At 34.9% G+C, this 22,099-nt stretch overlaps 1 protein-coding gene across 1 annotated transcript in view; it reads right to left on the bottom strand.

The window, feature by feature from the left end:
- Nucleotides 1-22,099, bottom strand: part of LOC120416104 (tubulin glycylase 3B-like) — a 43,380-nt gene that overhangs the window by 2,068 nt on the left and 19,213 nt on the right. The gene's annotated exons all lie outside the window — the stretch shown is intronic.

The following is a 22,099-nucleotide window of genomic DNA, read 5'->3' as shown; positions in this document are numbered from 1 at the left end:
CGGGAAAAAGATATTTGATATCCCGGGAAATCCCGGGATCCCGGGAAATTTTAAAGCAGTAATAAATGCTATGTTTTCATTATTTTTGTCATGTTTTTAAACTTACAATCATAGAATTAGCTCAGCTCTTTGGTGATAATTTACGCTTCAATCTAAACAAGGGTAGCAGATTTAAGATAGCTTGAAAGATTTTTTGATGTTCTTTGTTGTGCTTTAATTTCTAATTCAATTCTTAATCTAATGTGATTCATATTAAATAAGTCTCTTATAAACACATATTTTATTTTTTTTTTTGTTTTACATGAATAGAAAAGTCTAAAAAAATCTTTGTAAATGTCTAAAATATCAAATAAAAATATACCAGCCAATGTTAAATTTTAGATAAGTTTAGAAATTCATGTTTTATATAAAAACGCCTACTGGGAAAAATCGGAACTACAGTCTAAATAGGTACAGGAGATTTGTGACAATGAAATTGCAGATCGGTGTACTAATTGTTTTGTTCTGTTCCTGTTTTAACCGAAATCAACATATAAACATAGCCCTTTAAAAAATATTTAAAATGAAATAGAAAATATTAAGTCTAAGGTAATTTACGGATCGGTAAATTTTTCACAAAATTCAAATTAATGCTAATATCTAGATTTTTTTTTAATGGGTCCTATAAACATATGAAACACACAAAAGCTTATATGACCTTATAAAAAACTAACTTAATCCACCTATGTGGTTGATGCCTTCCTCACTTTTTACCAACAATGGGTAATATGAGTGGTTTGGACACATATTTCAGCTATTTTTTTAGGCCCAGAAAAATAAGTACACAGATATAACTTAAGTTGTCATAACTCGAGACAGGGTTGCCAGATCTTCAATTATGTGGACTCGTTGGAAAGGTCTCTTGATTACCTAACAAATGATGGGTCGGATCATTGATCCGGACATCGTTTACATGCATTTAAGTGAGATCCGGCTTCAAAAAAGTACATAAATATCACTTAAGTGGTCATAACTCGAGGCAGGGTTGCCAAATCTTCAACGTTGTGGACTCGTTGGAAAGGTCTCTCGATTACCTAACCAATGATGGGTCGGATGATGGATCCGGACATCGTTTACATGCATTTAAGTGAGATCCGGCTTCAAAAAAGTACATAAATATCACTTGAGTGGTCATAACTCGAGACAGGGTTGCCAGATCTTCGATGTTGTGGACTCGTTGGAAAGGTCTCTTGATTACTTAATCAACGATGGGTCGGATGATGGATCCGGACATCGTTTACATACATTTAAGTGAGATCCGGCTTCAAAAAAGTACATAAATATCACTTAAGTGGTTATAACTCGAGACAGGGTTGCCAGATCTTCAATTATGTGGACTCGTTGGAAAGGTCTCTTGATAACCTAACCAACAATGTGTCGGGTAATGGTTCCGGACATCGTTTACATACATTTAAGTGAGATCCGGCTTCAAAAAAGTACATTAAGTGGTCATAACTCGAGGCAGGGTTGCCAGATCTTCAACGTTGTGGACTCGTTGGAAAGGTCTCTTGATTACCTTACCAATGATGGGTCGTTTGATGGATCCGGATATCGTTTACATGCATTTAAGTGAGATCCGGCTTCAAAAAAGTACATAAATATCACTTAAGTGGTAATAACTCGAGACAGGGTTCCCAGATCTTCAATTATGTGGACTCGTTGGAAAGGTCTCTTGATTACCTAACCAATGATGGGTCGGATGATGGATCCGGACATCATTTACATGCAGTTAAGTGAGATCCGGCTTCAAAAATGTACATAAATATCACTTAAGTGGTCATAACTTGAGACAGGGTTGCCAGATCCTCGATGTTAAGGACTCGTTGGAAAGGTCTCTTGATTACCTATCCAACGAAGGGTCGGATGATGGTTCCGGACATCGTTTACATACATTTAAGTGAGATCCGGCTTCAAAAAAGTACATAAATATCACTTAAGTGGTTATAACTCGAGACAGAGTTGCCAGATCTTCAATGTTGTGGACTCGTTGGAAAGGTCTCTTAATTACCTAACCAACGATGGGTTGGATGATGGATCCGGACATCGTTTACATGCATATAATTGAGATCCGGATATATGTGAAAACACATTTTTATACATAACTTTTGAACTACTTATCGAAACTTCAAACAATTCAATAGCGATGTATGGGACCCTAAACCAAGTCGATTGCAACTGGTTCGATCAAAATCGGTTCAGCCAGTGCTGAGAAAACTTGGCAAGATTTTTGAACACATACATACATACACACACACACACACACATACACACACACACACACACATACACACACACACACAGACATTTGTTCAGTTTTCGATTCTGAGTCGATTTGTATATATGAAGGTGGGTCTTCGAGCTTTTAATAAAAAGTTCATTTTTAGAGCAGGATTATAGCCTTACCTCAGTGAGGAAGGCAAAAAACCCTGGATATGTGCTTGATTTTTTTTTATCGTTGTTCGTCTATTTCCACAACAAAACCTGAATTTTCAGACAACAATTTGATATTTTTTCCAATTTCGGGAATTCCCAGAACAAAATACAAAAAACCCGAGTTTCAGGAATTCCCGGTTTTGGAAAAATCCCGGGAATTTTGTCCCGGGAATTGCCGGGATGGATGCACCAGCCTGCACCTTTTTGAGGCATTGAACTTTTAAATTTACATCTTATTGAGCTTAAAATGGCACCCTTATAATATACCACCCTAATCTTCATCTAAACCAAAAGTTGCCCCTTCTTATTTGCCACAACTTTTCTGAAAACACCAAAGCTCTAAAATTTCACCATTTTTCGGAAAATCCATTTTCCATTTAATGTTGCTATCTGGACTACACAGATCTAGACCACTGAATAAAAGAAAAAAATAATGAAAACTGAAAAGAGTTCAGGGCAACTGCTATGATAGTGGAGAGAGAATTACTAAACCTTATAAGTGAACATTATTTTACAATGTGTTGAAAGATTTTTGATGTCTTCACATCACTTCATCCCAAAGGTCCTTTAACGATGAGATCCATGGAACAAAATTAATTATTATTTTTAGATTTTTTTCAAACATAGCCAAGTTTTATGTTTATACGAATTTGTAAGAATTCTGGCATGCTTTTTTAGTCCTCATGTTTTTTTTTCTCTTAAAAACATAACAATTTGCATCCGAGAAAGTGTAAACCGGTTGAAATGACTAGGAGTTAAGATTAATTTGATGTTCAAATTAAAAAAAAAACACAACAAATACTTGTGCAATTATGTGGCCAAGAACTGTTCGCCCGGATGTCTTGATAATCCGAATTTCGATTATCCAAAGGTTTCTGATTAGGAGCTGCGGATATTAGAATCAAGGACATTTTTAACATAAAATTTCATTCCTCCGAGTTTAAATTAAGTGATTAAGCCTTTTAAATTACAAAATGTTTTTCTACGTATACCCCTCTCAGTTTTTGTTTGATATTAGAGTATCCTTAAAAAACATTTTATAGTTTATATGTTTATTAATAATCTTTTACATTTTTAATGTTGAATGATTGCACACATGTTCTTGGCGATACAAGATATTTTTTTCAAAATATGATTATCTTACAAAAAATGTGACTCGATAGAGAATTCTCACCCAGATTTTTACGCCCGGAAGGTCGCGTCCACGGTCGAAAAAGACATGAAAATATAAATATCATCCCGAAAGTCCAGGTTAGTGGAATGCTTCTCGGCAGCAGCAACTCTCAGCGGGTAAATGGTCAAAATTGAATTCCGGCGAGGAGGAATGCAGCCCAAACGATGAATCATTACCGGTCGTCACCCAACCGTAGAGTCGAGTGCGGTGTGCTTCGGGACCGATTACTTATGATTTTTTTTTTATATTATTTCTCGTTTAAAACCAAGTTCTGATCTCTCTCAAGTGGATCGTGAGGAACAAGAGGGTGGATGGGGCCAAAAGTGCCAACTCATCTTGATCTCCAGCATGGGTGATGCTGAAGTTCTGGATCTCGGTTTAACCTGCCGAAGTAAGGCTCGAAAGTTGGTTCTTGTGCAAATAGTTTTGTGTTTACTAACTTCAGTTAACCGAATAATTTGGAGTTTATTCTCACCATTAAGGTACCAACTCACCCCTTCCAGAACAAGTGCAAGACCGCTAGATCCCAACTTTAACCTACATTTCCCCCAGCATGACACTACCGCCAATTACAGCGATGACTTCGACGCCGGTGACGCACTTTAGTCACGCAACAACCGGCAGTAATTATTTCCGGAAAGACAAATGTGTCCCTTTTAGCTGCCACCGAGGCCACGTGATCGATTACCATCGTCGTCGTCGTCGTCGCCATCCGCATATATCGGAACGAAATTAGCCCGGTAATGGATTCCGCGTAAGAACCGAATGGCACATTAGCGAGCTTCCGGCGTGGTGGCGGGACAGTGGGAGGACACCAGCGATGTGGCCATTTGAATGTTACGGTTGTTGGATGTATTGCTGAATCTAGAAATGGAAAAACTAATAATCATGGTTGACTGAGAAATAGGTATATTCTATCTACTCTCTTACTTGATTTAAGAATATTTTGGATTCTTTTCTAAGCTTACACATACAACATTTTTTTAAATAACTTAATTTTTAAAATATAACATCTGTTATAACGTTCTCATTTTGAAAAAAAAAAATACAAAAAAAGTTAAACAATTTAACGAAATCATGCTTTTATAGTAATCAACCACGTTGAATTCAATCCACCAAATTTGTTTTTTGGAAGAGGAAAATGAATGATAAGAAGAAAACGGGTTCTACCTGTCATCGAAGTTCAAACATTACAGATAGAAAACTGTCAAACATGCTCATCAACTTTATTAAGCATGGATACACGTGAATTTTTTAAATTTATTTTTGGGATTTTTTACATGCCAATTATAATTAATTAAAACAGTTCTATTTTGAAATATTTTTAATTTCTTCTTTAAAAAGAAACCTTATGGTTAAAAAATGATAACACTTTGACTTTTTTCCGGCTATGACTCTCCGGAACGTAAGGGGGTTGGGTTCTACTCCAAGCATCATCATCGTCATCGTCATCAAGGTGACGTTCGTTGATTGTAAGTACGATGAGTCGTTGCAACCCACCTCGCATCAACCAACTCCTCATCAACGACGACGACCGGAGAGACCCGTTAACGGCGCACACGGCGTGGTCGCATCGAATGGATTACGAATATTCAACCATGGCTGATCGATCCCCCCACCATTTCTGGCTGGGAGAGAAGGAGGTGGGGAAAGTCGTCGTGGGGTTGGGGATATCGAAGTTGTCAGTCAGCAACTCTTTTTCCCCTTCCCCCACCTCTCTTCAGGGAAGGTTTTTTTCGCGCCATCGATATATCGACCTGGGGCCGGACTTATTAGTTTGTTTAAGCGTGACAAAATTAATGGTATTTCTCGATTTTAATTTCTGCCGTTGATTGAGGGAAAATTGCTCGCGAGGAGGTTAACACTTTTTTTTCGCTTCTTTTTCCATGGTGATGGACGCTACACACTGCTCAGTGCTCCCGCAGTGGAACCGTTCTGATGGACCGAGGTGGGGATCGATTTGAGGCTAATGAATTTGCGTTTGCTGTATGTAGTGAGCATGGGTGGAATTAGAGGTGAGCTACACCGGCAACAGTGTTTAGTTTATGTAATGTTTGTTGGTACATTAGAACAGAATTGATACATTAGAAATTACTATCAAACAACTTAAGATTCCTACTCGAAACTAGGTGTCCGAAGGCAATTGCAATCCTCTTTTTACACCTTAGCTTCCATCCACCCCGGGATTCGAACTGACGACCTTTGGATTGTGAGTCCAACTGCCTTCCAGCGACTCCACCGAGGCAGGACCCAGGGAGACGATTCCTACACCTGAACTGAGCTAACCCTTTTAGGTTAGGCCGGGGCCAACATTTACTTCCCCGTCCGACGGAAGGCGTGGTTAGACAAATCTCGTCTCGAAAAATGCCACCGGGACCGTCTGGGATCGAACCCAAGCTGACTGGGTGAGAGGCAACCACGCTTACCCCTACACCACGGTCCCGGCCTAGCATTACTATCATGGTTATGTAAATATGAAAATAAAGAATGTTAATAAATAAAATATATCTTAAAATATTCTAATGTGTTCAACTAATTAAATTTTATTTCTTTGAGATTTATTAGTCTTGCTTTAATTCAAACTGTTTCATATTTTGTTACATTCTTCTTTTGACTTTAATAAAGATCATTGTCATAAAAAGCCATATTTTTTTTTATTTCTATTTGGATCCTAAATAATGAAAATTTGGGTTTGTGTGATTAAGAAAACAAGCAAAAGATAATTATTCGGAATCAGAATCAGCATAAAAACATAACATTTCAAAAAATAAAATAATAAAAAATAAAACTGATCAATAGAATTTCACAGACATTTTTCTGGGTTTAATATAATTTTAGAGTTTTTGTTTAGAATTAGTGAAATATTCTTATACAGAACCATGGATTTTTTTCTGACAGACAAATTGTTTTTGCCTAAACCAGGCCTGCCCAACGTACGGCCCGCGGGCCGGATCCGGCCCGTGAAGCCATTTCATCCGACCCGCGACGGCTTTTCAAAATAGTTCTCTGACCGGACCTTTAGGCTGTTCATGAAATATTAAATAAATAAATTGATTGGCTGAATTGAAAAAAAAGTAGCTTGAGATCAAATTTCAACACATTATAACATTATTCTTCACCTTCAAATTAAATTCTTATAATTTCTAAATTGATATTTTCAAACTGGAAACTGGTGAAAATAAAATTATTTATTTTGTTATTGTTAAATTTATGAACAAACTTGGATTGTTGTCAAAAAATATACAAAAAGATACTAAAATTAAATTTCTTTAGTTTTAACTGTGTTTTCTTCCAATTGAGTTTTTTTTTATTTTCTATTTTTTTAAATAAATATTTAAGCAAAAACTTATGTATTTTTCCAGAATAACTTTTCAGTTTGAAGAAAAAAAATTTAAAAAAGCAAATTATTAATTCTGAAAATAGATCGCTGCAAATATTAAAAAAAAATACAAAAAATATCTTAAAATGAGTCAAGAAATCTGGGAGCAAAAATATATTTTTCATTTACTTTGAATTTCGAGGAATAACGAATTTTAAATGATTTAATATATATTTTTACACATTTTAGGTTTTGTGGGTGTTTAAAATTATTTTAAAATATTTTTAAATTTTTGAATAAAGGTAGGGGAACAGCATCTAATTCCAGCATGCCTTTAATGTTGGCAGGTCAGAACATTGACATTCAATTAAAGCTAATTAAAAGCGTTTTCAACTGAAATCGAGTGATAATTTGCTGAATAAGAAGTGAACAAGCAAGTTTCTATCAAAAGTTTTGCAAAATTAGTTGTTTAAATAGTGAAAATCAACAAATTCGATGGAGTTAGAAGCGAGTGCTTAACCTGCCAAACATACGAGAATTTCCCCTACACAACAACTCAAAGATTGTTTTTTTTTTTGTAAAGGATATTGAATAAATTTTATTTTATTATTTTATGATTGAATAAATTTTATCATGTCTCATTGAGTTTTTTATATTGTAGTGTTGAAGAAATTAAACTTTAAAAAAATGCAACGACCGTTGAAATTTGAAAGATTTTTTACATAAAAAAAATCCGGGTTTTTAATTACAAATGTCCAAAAAAATTAACTATAAAATTTTAATCAAACAAAAATGAAAATAAATCGAGATATATGAATCTTATTTACAACACTAGTTCATAAAAAATGTGTTTACTTCTTCAACTTTTATTACATATTAGTTCCAGCCAGCCACTGTTTCAGAAAAATCAGACAATTTGGACATTGCTTGTGGGGTAATTTTTTTTTAGATGGGTCTCGTGGCGCAGGGGTAGCGGCTTCGGCTGCCGATCCCGATGATGCTATGAGACGCGGGTTCGATTCCCGCCTTATCCACTGAGCTTCTATCGGATGGTGAAGTAAAACGTCGGTCCCGGTTTCTCCTGTCTCGTCAGAGGCGCTGGAGCAGAAATCCCACGTTAGAGGAAGGTCATGCCCCGGGGGGCGTAGTGCCAATAGTTTCGTTGTGGGGTAATTTGGACATACCTGAAAGTTTACCTGTCAGGCAAAAAAAAGTAACTTTCATTGTCGGTTGAATTTTATTTCAATATTTGAATAGATGAAAATCTGACTACTGCACATTTGGCGTTCAACTAGACTCTAATGTTGATTGTTTTAAATTAATTTCTTTGACATTTCTAATTTCTATGTTGGTTTACAATTATATTCAAATTTGAAGGACTATGGAATGTAAAATTAAAAAAATGAATGGTTTCAGGTCAATTCGTTTCAAATAAAGATAGATTAAGATAAATCTAAACGATACCTTAATCACTAAAAACTAAACTTGTACCTATTGAATCAATGTTTAAATCAATACAGAATGAATGATTAAATAATGTATACTATACTGAACTATTTGTTATCTTCCTATTGAATTATAGTTCTATCACAAAATCATTATTTAAACCTTTGATGAAATATTGTGAGCAAAAAAACACTTAAGAGCAATTCCAGCCCAAAACAGGAATTTTTTAGGTACTTTTTTCTCGACCCTCTCCGATTTCAATGAAACTTTGTAGATTTGTTATTATAGGCATATATAAGCTATTTTTGTGTATATGGAGTCAGTTACACTCGATAATGACATTTGAGAAGGGCGTAAGTGTTTTAAATATTTTTGTATTTCGTAATTTAAATATTGCTGTATCTCTAAGCCGTTGCATCGTATCAAAAAGTGGTCAAAGACAAACTTGTAGGAAATTTGACGGGCTTTCCAAAAAAATACACTGAAAGATAAAAACACTCCACTTTTATGAGATTTTTAAGATTAAAAGTGAAATTTGAAGGTGAGCCCACGATTTTTTTTCGTTTAAAAATTTTTGTGAAAATAGCCTAAGATGTTACAAAAAACTCACGAAAAATGCAGGATGGAGCAACTCACTTAAAAAATACAAAAATCATTTACTGAAACTGTTTTTTTGAAAAGTGCTCTAAACGTCAAAATTTTCAAAAACTGAATACGGGAATCGATTCTCCAGACAATTTTACATAAAAGTCTCCATATTGACCATTGTCCTAAGTCCAATCCTTGAGAAGTTACTGCGGTTTTAAAAATAAAAATGTTGAAAAAATAGGTTTTTTGATGGTTTTTGGCAATTTCTATTTGACCGATTTGATTTTTCAGTCTCGAAAATATTTTTACCGGAAAGCTCGTTCAATTTCACATAAGTTTGTCTTTGACCACATTTCAATTGGATGTATGGGCTTACAGATATAAGCTAATTACATTGCTCATAACTGAAAACATAATATTTTTTCAGTGCAGTATAGTAACCTGGATAGTAAATTAGCTTATATCTGTAAGCCCATACATCCAATTGAAATGTGGTCAAAGACAAACTTATGGGAAATTGAACGAGCTTTCCGGTAAAAATATTTTCGAGACTGAAAAATCAAGTCGGTCAAATAGAAATTGCCAAAAACCATCAAAAAACCTATTTTTTCAACATTTTTATTTTTAAAACCGCAGTAATTTCTCAAGGATTGGACTTAGGACAATGGTCAATATAGAGACTTTTATGTAAAATTGTCTGGAGAATCGATTCCCGTATTCAGTTTTTGAAAATTTTGACGTTTAGAGCACTTTTCAAAAAAACAGTTTCAGTAAATGATTTTTGTATTTTTTTTAGGTGAGTTGCTCCATCCTGCATTTTTCGTGAGTCTTTTTGTAACATCTTAGGCTATTTTCACAAAAATTTTGAACGAAAAAAAATCGTGGGCTCACCTTCAAATTTGACTTTTAAACTTAAAAATCAAAAAATCTCATAAAAGTGGAGTGTTTTTTTCTTTCAGTGTATTTTTTTCGGAAAGCCCGTCAAATTTCCTACAAGTTTGTCTTTGACCACTTTTTGATACGATGCAACGGCTTCGAGATACAGCAATATTTAAATTACGAAATACAAAAATATTTAAAACACTTACGCCCTTCTCAAATGTCATTATCGAGTGTAACTGACTCCATATACACAAAAATGGCTTATATATGCCTAGGATAACATGTCTACAAAGTTTCATTGAAATCGGAGAGGGTCGGGTACAACCGATTCCCTATTTGACATGGAATTGCTCTTAAAGCAATTACAAAACATGCTTCAAATCAAATTTTAAACATATTCTTCAACATGTGTCCAAATTACTCCACAAAAGGTGTCCATATTACCCCACAAGGCATGTCCAAATTACCACACAAGGCATGCCCAAATCACCCCATAGGGGTATTCATATTACCCCCACACAAAGATTTCGATTTTGTTTTTGTTTTTGTGTGCAATTGGGGCGAAATGACTCATATATTAAGAAAGTTTACTCAATTTGTTCATATAATTAAGCTTACAACTTATATTTGAACATTGTAAATATGATTTTAATGAATCGGAAAAAAATTAATATAGTTCTGCAGATTTAGTTGCAAGGACATAAAAAATTAGGTAGAAAAACACAAAACCAGATAAGAATAAAGCATAACTAAAAATGCTCTAAGTGACCACATGATTACGGATTTTTTTTTACCTTACCAGATTTCGATATTTTCCAAAAAATACCGTGTCAGATTAAACCAAAAAAAAAACTTCTGTTTAGTCATGACCAATCTCAGAGCGGTGATAGTGTAGCTGGCAACATGAAAAGGCGGCCCGCCAAACATCGATCAAACTATCTCACCGCGTCGTGGCTTTTCTTTTGTCAGCGCCACCACCACCTGGGCTCGCACTAACCCTGATTCTAGTCGGCATCGGCTCAAGTCGGCTTGAAAACTGATGAAAATCGATTTCCCGTCCGAAAACGAGCGGATCTAAACACTTTATCGGATTCGGTTCGATTTTCCTCCCTTTTTCCGCGCCCGAACCAAAATAGATCGCGCTGTAAGGATCCTGTGAGAAGGAAATGAAAGTGATGTTCAGAAGAACTGTCAAAACAAATTGTTTGAAGATCTTTAAATTGTATGGTTGTTTGACGTTGTTGTGACAGTTCAACTGCATCATATGGGAATCACTTCTGCAAGCTTTCGCCTCCTTCACAAAAGCTCCTCAAACTTTCGGGTGGAGACTTTTTTAGGGGGTGCCCGGGGAGGATGATGACAGGCAGCTGCTGCTGCTGTGACAGTCAGTGGCGGCTTCTTTTCATGCCTTTGACGACCATGATGATGATGGTGCAGGCTTTTGCGTCACACACTCACACGTCAAAGTCACACTCGTTCGCGGGCCGACGATAAAAGCTTTTTCCAATTAGTACGATTTTCTTCGCCCAGCAGCCGGCCACGGAATTGGACGGTCGCCGAATGCCGCCGACCGGTTCTACGTCGTCGTTGTTGGCCCAGATGGCGCAGGGAAAATCGAACGGTTTTGCGTGTGATTGCTCATCAACGCACTCCGGAATTGGAATTGGATCAATCCAGTTGATGTCATTATTACAGATTGGAGGAAAGGTGCAAATGAGAAAGAGAGAAAAACCCCCTTTCTATTTAAATGACATAAAGGTGATTAGGAAATTAGGTGCTTTAAATATTTTAGAAATAAAACACTAAAGTTTATTAAACAAATTGGTTAAAAATGTTTAAAACTTTGCATAAGTATTATGTGTAGCATCAAAAAAGTGTAAGCATTCTGCATTGAACCGAAATAATCGATTCCTCGATTATTTTGCCAAATTTGTGCAAATGTGCACAATGTGATTAGTGCAATTTTCAAAATGAAAAAAAGATTAATAAATTACAATCCATGGTTTTAACATCTAATTGTTTTACACTCCCCAGAATGACCCAGAATGATTCCTGAGAAATATTTGGCATTTGGCATTATGGTCATTTGGCATAATGATATTAAATTTTCAACATTATTGCTTTACTTTGTTGACTTGTGCTAAATGCTGTCAATAATTGATGTTTTCTTTCTTGAAGAAGGGCAAAATCTTTATACTAATAATTACTGTTGAAGAAAAATTCAATTTGTGCCAGTAGACATGACAAGTCAACCCAGTTTTCCTTCTTCAAAAAGGGAAATATTTAACATTTAAGGGAAAGTTCAACTTTTGCCTGCAGTTATCACAAGGCAATAGAGTTTTCCTTTCTTAAAGAAAGCAAAATTCAACTTTTTAGGAAAAAATCAACCATTGTTTGTGATAGTATTTAGCTTATTTCTTTTGCCTTTTTAGTTAGTTTAGTGAAAATCTGCGTAAAGGCATAGTCTGGGACGTCACAAAAATTACAGATTCCTTATTTTTACATAAAGTATAGCAAATGCTAGTGATAGCACAGTCATAGTTGACCCCAGAAAAATGACATTTAAAAAAAAATTGGCAAGTAACAAGCAACAGGCCAAATTTCCAACCCTAACATTTCTTATAATTTCGAGAGACCTCCTTTCCAATGCTTTTTTAAGATCGAATCCCGTAATTTTATTTCTATTATTATTATTTTGCTTATTATATTGACTTTTTGATTATTTTGAGCCTATTCAGATGGGGGTGGCATAAACTTTGAAAAATATTTGCAATGGACCAACGTTTTTCTTCAAATGAATGCTTCTTTATGAATTTGCATCTTCTTTGTAAGCTTTTTGCCTTCCTCACTGAGGTAAGGCTATAATCCTGCTCTAAAAATGAACTTTTTATTAAAAGCTCGAAGACCCACCTTCATGTATACATATCGACTCAGAATCGAAAACTGAAAAAATGTCTGTGCGTGTGTATGTGTGTGTGTATGTGTGTGTGTATGTTTGTATGTGACCAAAATTCTCACTGAGTTTTCTCAGCACTGGCTGAACCGATTTTGATCGAACCAGTTGCATTTGACTTGGTTTAGGGTCCCATACATCGCTATTGAATTGTTTGAAGTTTCGATAAGTAGTTCAAAAGTTATGTATAAAAATGTGTTTTCACAAATATCCGGATCTCATTTATATGCATGTAAACGATGTCCGGATCCATCACCCGACCCATCGTTGGTTAGGTAATCGAGAGACCTTTCCAACGAGTCCACAACATTGAAGATCTGGCAACCCTGTCTCGAGTTATGACCACTTAAGTGATATTTATATACTTTTTTGAAGCCGGATCTCAATTAAATGTATGCAAACGATGTCCGGATCCATCACCCGACCCATCGTTGGTTAGGTAATAAAGAGACCTTTCAACGAGTCCACAACTTTGAAGATCTGGCAACCCTGTCTCGAGTTATGGCCACTTAAGTGATATTTATATACTTTTTTGAAGCCGGATCTCAATTAAATGTATATAAACGATGTCCGAATCCATCACCCGACCCATCGTTGGTTAGGTAATCGAGAGACCTTTCCAACGAGTCCACAACATTGAAGATCTGGCAACCCTGTCTCGAGTTATGACCACTTAAGTGATATTTATGTACTTTTTTGAAGCCGGATCTCACTTAAATGTATATAAACGATGTCCGTATCCATCACCCGACCCATCGTTGGTTAGGTAATCGAGAGACCTTTCCAACGAGTCCACAACATTGAAGATCTGGCAACCCTGTCTCGAGTTATGACCACTTAAGAGCAAGTCCACGAACAGGGCATACCCCTTTGTATGGGACGTCGTTTTGATCTCACCAATCTGCCTGAAATTTTCAGGGGTTGTTTGTACATATAAAACTAGCATCTGGCCAAAATATGAGCACTCTAGGACAACGGGAAGTGGGGCAAATCGGGACACAAAGTTTGAAGGTTCGAAAACGTCAAAAATCTTAAAAATGCTATAACTTTGGCAAAACTCAATATAATTTCAAAATTCAAAATACATCTGGAACTACCATCTGAGACTGAGAATGCTTTGGGTAAGGCAGTTTAACATATTAAATAGACACTTTTACTTTTTGTGAATTTTTTGGATGTACATTTTTGCTCGGGGGACCCCTTAGATCCCATTTTCTGGTGATAATTTTATCATTTTCGTGTTCCTGAGACAATTTCACAATAGAAACATGCTCAAAAATGTTTATTTCCATCCATTTTAACCCTTTCAAAAATGAAAGTTAAAAAAATCTTCGATTCACATTTCGTCGCCATCGTGCTAACTTGTCGTACGTGCATTTTGGGCCAAATTGAATTAAGAACGCCATATTGTGCAGCTCACAATGCCTCACCTTTTGACCTTCACAGATCCCCAAAATTCGATTTCAATCCTGACACGGAGAAAAAAGAGTTTCCAAAATCGTGAACAAGCGTTCATGAAAATGGGAACCACGAACAAAGTGTTCAAATTGCATGGTACGTTTTTCAAAATCGTACCATGGGATTTGAACACTTTGTTCGAGGTTCCCATTTTCATGAACACTTGTTCACGATTTTGGGAACTCTTTTTTCTCCGTGGAGATATTCAACAAAAACCGAAAAAACTCCGTGCATTTTTGTCACTTTACATATGAAAGTAGTTTCAATCTTGTCGTGCTATCTTGTCACTCCATGAAAATTGATGTAAGTGCGACAAAAGGCCAAAGGGATTTCAGACCAGGAAAGTCAGGATGCGTTTGTCGCACGTACAAGCTAGACTATCGTAAACATTTGTAATTATAACTCGGGACTCCAGCAACCAACTTCAACCAAACTTTGGGACAATGCACAGAATGGTGAGCCAAACAAAACGTGTTTGTTATTGTTTACATTGCGTGCTCTCGTTTTTGAATATTCAAGGTCAAACATTAAAACGCGTTTTTCTCGGAACGTCAAAATGGCGGGTGCGACAAGATAGCACGACGACGTCGATTTATTGAAAATCAAGTTCGTTTCCAAGGATACTAGATGACACCAGAAAAAAAACAGCTTCTTAATTTTTTTTAACTTTCATTTTTTATAGGGTTAAAATGGATGAAAATAAACATTTTTATGGATGTTTCTGTTGTAAAATTGTCTCAGGAACACGAATATGATAAAATTATCACCAGAAAATGGGATCTAAGGGGTCCCCCGAGCAAAAATGTACATCCAAAAAATTCACAAAAAGTAAAAGTGTCTATTTAATATGTTAAACTGCCTTACCCAAAGCGTTCTCAGTCTCAGATGGTAGTTCCAGATGTCCCCTACAAGCTGCAGGTCGAACCGAGTTGATATCTGGATGGAACACTTTTTTATTTGAGTTTGAAAATTATGCTATTTTTTCACTAAAATGCCAATAACTCCCTTTAAATTTAATCAATTGGGATGCTTCTCCCTGCATTTTGTTGCATTTTTTAAGCCCTTTCAGATGCATTTTGAATTTTGAAATTATATTGAGTTTTGTCAAAGTTATAGCATTTTTAAGATTTTTGACGTTTTTGAACCTTCAAACTTTGTGTCCCGATTTGCCCCACTTCCCGTTGACCTAGAGTGCTCATATTTTGGCCAGATGCTAGTTTTATATGTACAAACAACCCCTGAAAATTTCAGGCATATTGGTGAGGTCGATGCGAGATGGGTATGCTTTGCTCGTGGACTCGCTCTTAAGTGACATTTATGTACTTTTTTGAAGCCGGATCTCACTTAAATGTATATAAACGATGTCCGAATCCATCACCCGACCCATCGTTGGTTAGGTAATCGAGAGACTTAAATGTATATAAACGATGTCCGAATCCATCACCCGACCCATCGTTGGTTAGGTAATCGAGAGACTTAAATGTATATAAACGATGTCCGAATCCATCACCCGACCCATCGTTGGTTAGGTAATCGAGAGACCTTTCCAAAGAGTCCACAACATTGAAGATCTGGCAACCCTGTCTCGAGTTATGACCACTTAAGTTATAACTATGAACTTATTTTTCTGGATCTAAAAATATAACTGAAATATGTGTCCAAACCACTCATATAACCCATTGTTGGTAAAAGGCGAGAAAGGCATCAATCACATTGGTGGATTAAGTTAGTTTTTATCCAGATTCAAGCCTTACCCGACAAACTTCGTTCTGCCTTTTATTGTTTGTTGACGTTTTAAACTTTTTCTTATTCAGCCTCCTGTGATCAATATTGGATTTTACGTAACTTTTCCCATTCAATCTGCAAATTTTCTGAAATCGGTTCCAGAGTGGTCAAAGTTGTCACTTTTTGGCGTAAGAACCTTCCTTGGACTTGTACGAACCCAATGCAACAAAGAGCACCTCGATCCGACGTTCCGTATTGAACTGATTCGCGTTCGAACAAAACCGACGATTTTTTTTATATATATAGAAGATAAGATACCAACAACCAATTATTGACCAGAATATATCTTCTAAAATTGGGATTTTCAAACATTAACACAGCTATTTAGAATTTTTGAATAAATTTTCATCGAAATCAAAATATACAAAAATAATGTGAGTTCATCATTCTCATATATTAGTTATGAGATTTATAAATCATTAGTTCCGAACATTTTGCCAACTAAGGTGGAACCAAAACATATCTTTAAAATCAAATATCAACAAATATAATGTATCAAGAACCGTTACTTTCACACCCATCCCAGCAAATTCACGCGCGAAAAGTTTCCACACATGGGAAGTCACTAACCAAAATGGCAATGGCGGCGTAATTTCCACTGCAGTGGATCAAGTTCCAATTTTCCCATCATCCCACGATGGTGGGCTAGACCTCTCCACATCCAGTGCCCCCAGCGAACGGAACAAAGACCCCTTCCACTTTGCCGGCAATAAAAATTCTAATTAAAAATCAAATTTCATTTACATCAAATCTCATTGTTTGCACGTCCACCAAAGTGAATTTGGTGGGAGGAGAGGAAGGTGGGCGGAAAGTGGAACTCAGGTGGAGAGCACGCAGCCCTCGCTGATGAGTTAATATGCACTCATTTTCTGCCAACAACACCGCCAATTTACCATATCATCATGATCACGTGTGAGGGCAGGCGAAATGGAAATTAAAAGTAACGCGTAGTAAAGTGGAAGAGGAAATTCGTACGAACCTTAGCCATAGTTGATATTCTGAAGTTTGTTCGGATTAAAATCTGAACAACAATAAAAATATATGCAAATAGGCCCTTTTAAAAAACTATCTTTGGCTAATAATTGTATGATGCAAAAAGTAACAAATAAAACGTGAGAATATGTTAAAGTGCGAAAATGTTGAAGAAAATCAACTAAATTTTTAAACAATTAAATTTCAAACACTAAAACAATTTATGCAAAATTTAAGAAGTAAAAGAAGACAACATTAATTGAATGACAAAAATCATGAGGTAATTCCAAATTGTACCTCTACCACACCATACCAGAACAACAAAGGAAGGAAGATAAGGTGGAACTGAATTTTGACATACAAACCGAACGCGCGTTCATCACATATGTGAGACTGGGTTCGATACCGTTTTCTTCCCCCCTCTCTCCATGCAACCCACGGTTGACAGCTACACCGTGTTCTGACGATCGGACGACGCCGTCGACGGGACGTGACGAACGTGCAAACTGGTGACCCCTCATTTCCGGCAGCCAAGCTGGGTCCGGAAGCATTAAATCGCGGCACAATATTCATCAGCATTCATTTATGCATCCACGGTCGATCTCCGTTCGTTTCTCCCTTTGGGTTTAGTTGGGTTTTTTTCCAGTACATGTCTGGAAAAGTTCGATACGCAACAACGGCCCTGGGTAGTTCGATGACAGTTTTTTTTGTTTTTGTTTTATTTGACCTGTACTGGGGAATTTATGGCACGCCCGTGGCACCGGAAGCAGCACTAATTTGCAGCCATTTACATCACTTGTTTGAGGTATTTGAAAATTGTGCTAGTAATTAAAAGTCTTTTCTAAAACCGGAATTAAGCCATAACCCAGAAGTCGAGCCAAATATTTCATTAGGACACAAAACCAAAACGTAAATATTTGGGATTAGTCCACTAATGCATTCATTAGTACACTTCCTACATGCCCTTCAAAAATCAGATTGATAACAAACAATTTTCTTTTGAAAAAATCAAAAAACACAAAAGGGCACATAACAATGTTCACTCCAAACCAAAAAAAAAGTTCAATTGTGCCCTTTTCTTTTTCGTTAGTTTTTCGTGGTTAAGGAACTTTCCATGTAATAAAGTGAACTTTTCATACATTCTTAACACTAATTCACTTCATAACCAAGTTTTCAGCAGAAAAAAACTTCGTCGAAATACAATATTTAATACGGCCCGCGGCTGCTGTTCAGTACACTTTTAAAAAAATTTATGTTTCACATACCTTATCTACACCATTCGATCACAAAACTTCACCAATTATCAAAATTTCCGCTGAATTCCTCATTATTTCTAACTAAACAAAAAGGCCCGTAAAAACCATCAAAAACAACAATCAGGTGACAGCGCTTTAGTGCCCTTTCAGTTCTTTTCGAAATTGCATTTAGAAAGGGTCCATTATGAAAAACAGTTGGACAGTTAAAAAGGCCCAATAACGAGATTTTTTTAAAATAATGACTTTTATTGCGAAAATCAACATAAATAAAGAAGCATTAAAGCATCAGTAAAAAAACACCCGTCAAGCTTTCTATTTAAATATGAATTGAAACAAGTTGTCCACTTTTTATCAGCGATTTTCTCGAATCGTGGTTTTTGGTTTTGTGCCCTAATGAAATGTTTGGCTCGAAGTTATTAGATTAATCCCAAAAATAAAATTGAGTTCGGGTAAAAATAAACACAATCGGCATAATTATTAGGTCTAGTGATTTATACGCAGAAAAAAAATCGAGATGTGCCAATTACAAAACATTGGAATAACACGAATATTTTACGGTACTCTATAAACGGTTTCGAAAAAACGTAAAAATAGATGTTTTAGCATAATTATGTACAGAAAATAGGCTTGAAAAGTTTGCAAAAGATCAAGATAAAAAATAAATTTATCTAATACAATTTTAAGAAGTTTTAAGAAGTTCAGACAAAATCTCATTAAATGCATTGTTTTAAATGTTATGAAAACAAAAATAATATTACAAAATGATTGGTAAATTTGAAATCAACAATTCGATGCCTATCTGCTCTCTTGTTCTAAGCTTGCTGGTTTTCCTATCAAGTTAGCAGAAAAGAGCACAGAGGCATCGAAATATGCAAAAATGTTTAAAAAATATTACAAAAATCAATTGAATAAAAGCTTTATTTAAAATCAAAATATATTATTTTTCTTATTTTACTCATGACACAGATATTTTATTATATTTTACAAAGATTCAGAAATGAAGATGCTTGAAGTTTTTGTAGCGTTATCTTTTATTGTATTAACGTTCTTTTTGGAATTTTGTGAAACATAGAAATTATGTTTGAAATGCATTTTGTATAATATTTTAAAAACAATACCTTCAAAAAATTGTTATAAATCTGAAGTGATTTTTTTTAACTGCTTTCGATTTGCTTTTTACAAATTTTGTGAAGTGTTTGATAATTGAATAAATCAAAGCTATAATGCATAGAGAAGCGATTTGTGGAACGATTATTTCAATTTTCGTGACATTTTACCCTACCAAATTTCATTTTTGCAATACCGTCGTGAAACTACTTACTTTTCCTGCCAATCTTGAACGACGAAAAAGCCTACTACCAAAAATAACAGAATCGAATAGCAACACTTTTCAAAATAAATGCTGAAAAGTTCTAATTTTCAGCACTCAAATGGGTGCTGAAAAGTTGAACTATTCAGCACTTGTTTCGAAAAGCAACACTTTTCAACATTTTGTAGATTTAAACGATTTATTGACAAAATACATGAAAATTTTACTTAAAACTTCAATCAATGGGTGTTTTTCGGAATTGCAAAAAATGTTGTATGGAACTCGTTGCAAAACTTGATTTTTTCAGCACTCTTCGTATTTATCCAACTCGGTGAACCTCGTTGGATAAATGTACGACTCGTGCTGAAATAATCCTATTTTTGCAACTTGTTGCATAAACTACTATTTTGAGTAATTAAAACATAAAAAAATACCTTAATATTTTTCTAGTCTTCCATGATTTTTTTTTTATTTTTTAATAAAGAAATAGAAAATGTCGACGTCGTCGTGCTATCTTGTCGCACCCGCCATTTTGACGTTCCGAGAAAAACGCGTTTTAATGTTTGACCTTGAATATTCAAAAACGAGAGCACGCAATGTAAACAATAACAAACACGTTTTGTTTGGCTCACCATTCTGTGCATTGTCCCAAAGTTTGGTTGAAGTTGGTTGCTGGAGTTCCGAGTTATAATTACAAATGTTTACGGTAGTCTAGCTTGTACGTGCGACAAACGCATCCTGACTTTCCTGGCCTGAAATCCCTTTGGCCTTTTGTCGCACTTACATCAATTTTCATAGAGTGACAAGATAGCACGACAAGATTGAAACTACTTTCATATGTAAAGTGACAAAAATGCACGGAGTTTTTTCGGTTTTATTGAATATTTCAGGATTAAAATCGAATTTGGGGGATCTGTGAAGGTCAAAAGGTGAGGCATTGTGAGCTGCACAAAATGGCGTTCTTAACTCAATTTGGCCCAAAATGCACGTACGACAAGTAAGCACGATGGCGACGATGTGTTATTGTTCGTTATTTATTTCTACAAGTTATTCGCAGTTTTTTGATTTATTAACAAATTATCAAATATTGATTTATTTGTTTTATTGTTTATAAATCGACTATCCCAAGTCCCAATAATTGAACTTCGGATAATCGAAACTTCTACTAGCAATGTTTCGGATAATCAAGTCTGGACTGCATGTGCACAAATATTTATGTTTAATGAATGAAAATAAATTGTTAAAATTTGCACAAATAAAAGATCATCTGCTAGAAATAAGTTACAAAAAAATACAAAAAAAAAAATCAAAGAAATTCATGCTAAAATTTACATGTATTTTGAAAAATGGTGGAAAAAAATGAATTGACAGCATCGCAAACCGTGGTGACGTTGACTGGATTTCAGTATATTTTTATAATATTATTTCAAAAAAACACTCCTGAATAGTTTTTTTTAAACCGGGGTAACTTTGATAGTCACTGCGCTTCTTTAAAATTTCAACCTTGAAGTGATCAAATTGCATTAATTACGACAACAGATAGACAATTAGTAATGTTTTATTTTATTGTTCCAAAAAAAAAACAATCAAATTTTTGTTTAGCTACGTGTGTAATATTTTAATACAGTTTATATAAATTTAAATTCGAGAAAATGAAAATTGCTCAAAATTAATTAAAAATATTTTTCTTATAAAAATTTCCACCAAAACCAATTTTCAAGCATGATTATAAGTTATAACTTGTAACCTAAAAACTTATTTTTACTGTTTGTAGAGTGAAATTATCCACAGAATCTGATGATGCAATCCGTTTTCTAATTTAAACTCATTTTAGTTGAAGAAAACATGACACTTTTAGAGTGTGTTAAGATTTTTTTAATATCAATAATCCCATCATTTTTAAATCTTCAAACATTCAAACTTTTTTGTATTAAATTGGTTGAAAACTACTTTATGAGGTTCTTTGAATACCGTAATGCTGACCTTGGTAGAGAAGTGATCAAAGTACTCTTAGAAGAAGTTTTCATAAAATTTTGAAAAGTTTTAAAAGTGAGTTAACTATAATTAAGAAAATGTTGATAAATAGCATTATTTTAATATTCTGAAAGTGTCATGATTTTCTCAATGAACATGATTTCGAATCGGAAAATGGAATGCATTTTCGGATTCTTTGGACAATTTTCCACTAGGAGAAGGTAAAATAAGTTTGTAAATAATTGATATTATGTGTTTTTGAAACATTATTTAAAAAAATCTCCCAATTTATAGGCATTTTCTGTAGAAAAAATTTCATATAAAATGTGAAAACTTTTGATTCTTGCTTCGATTTCAGTTTAGAGTGTAGTATGATTCGATACTTTTATTTAAAAAAAATAGTTTTAATGAGTTTTAGGCAACATTCTGACTTTCCAACAATTTTAACCTAAAATTTATATGTATTTTGTTAAAAAACTGATAAACTTTGTTAACTATTTATAAACATTAA

Source organism: Culex pipiens, chromosome 2 (assembly GCF_016801865.2).
Source record: "Culex pipiens pallens isolate TS chromosome 2, TS_CPP_V2, whole genome shotgun sequence".
Classification (NCBI taxonomy): Eukaryota; Metazoa; Arthropoda; class Insecta; order Diptera; family Culicidae; genus Culex; species Culex pipiens.
This window is presented reverse-complemented; position numbering and strand designations above follow the sequence as displayed.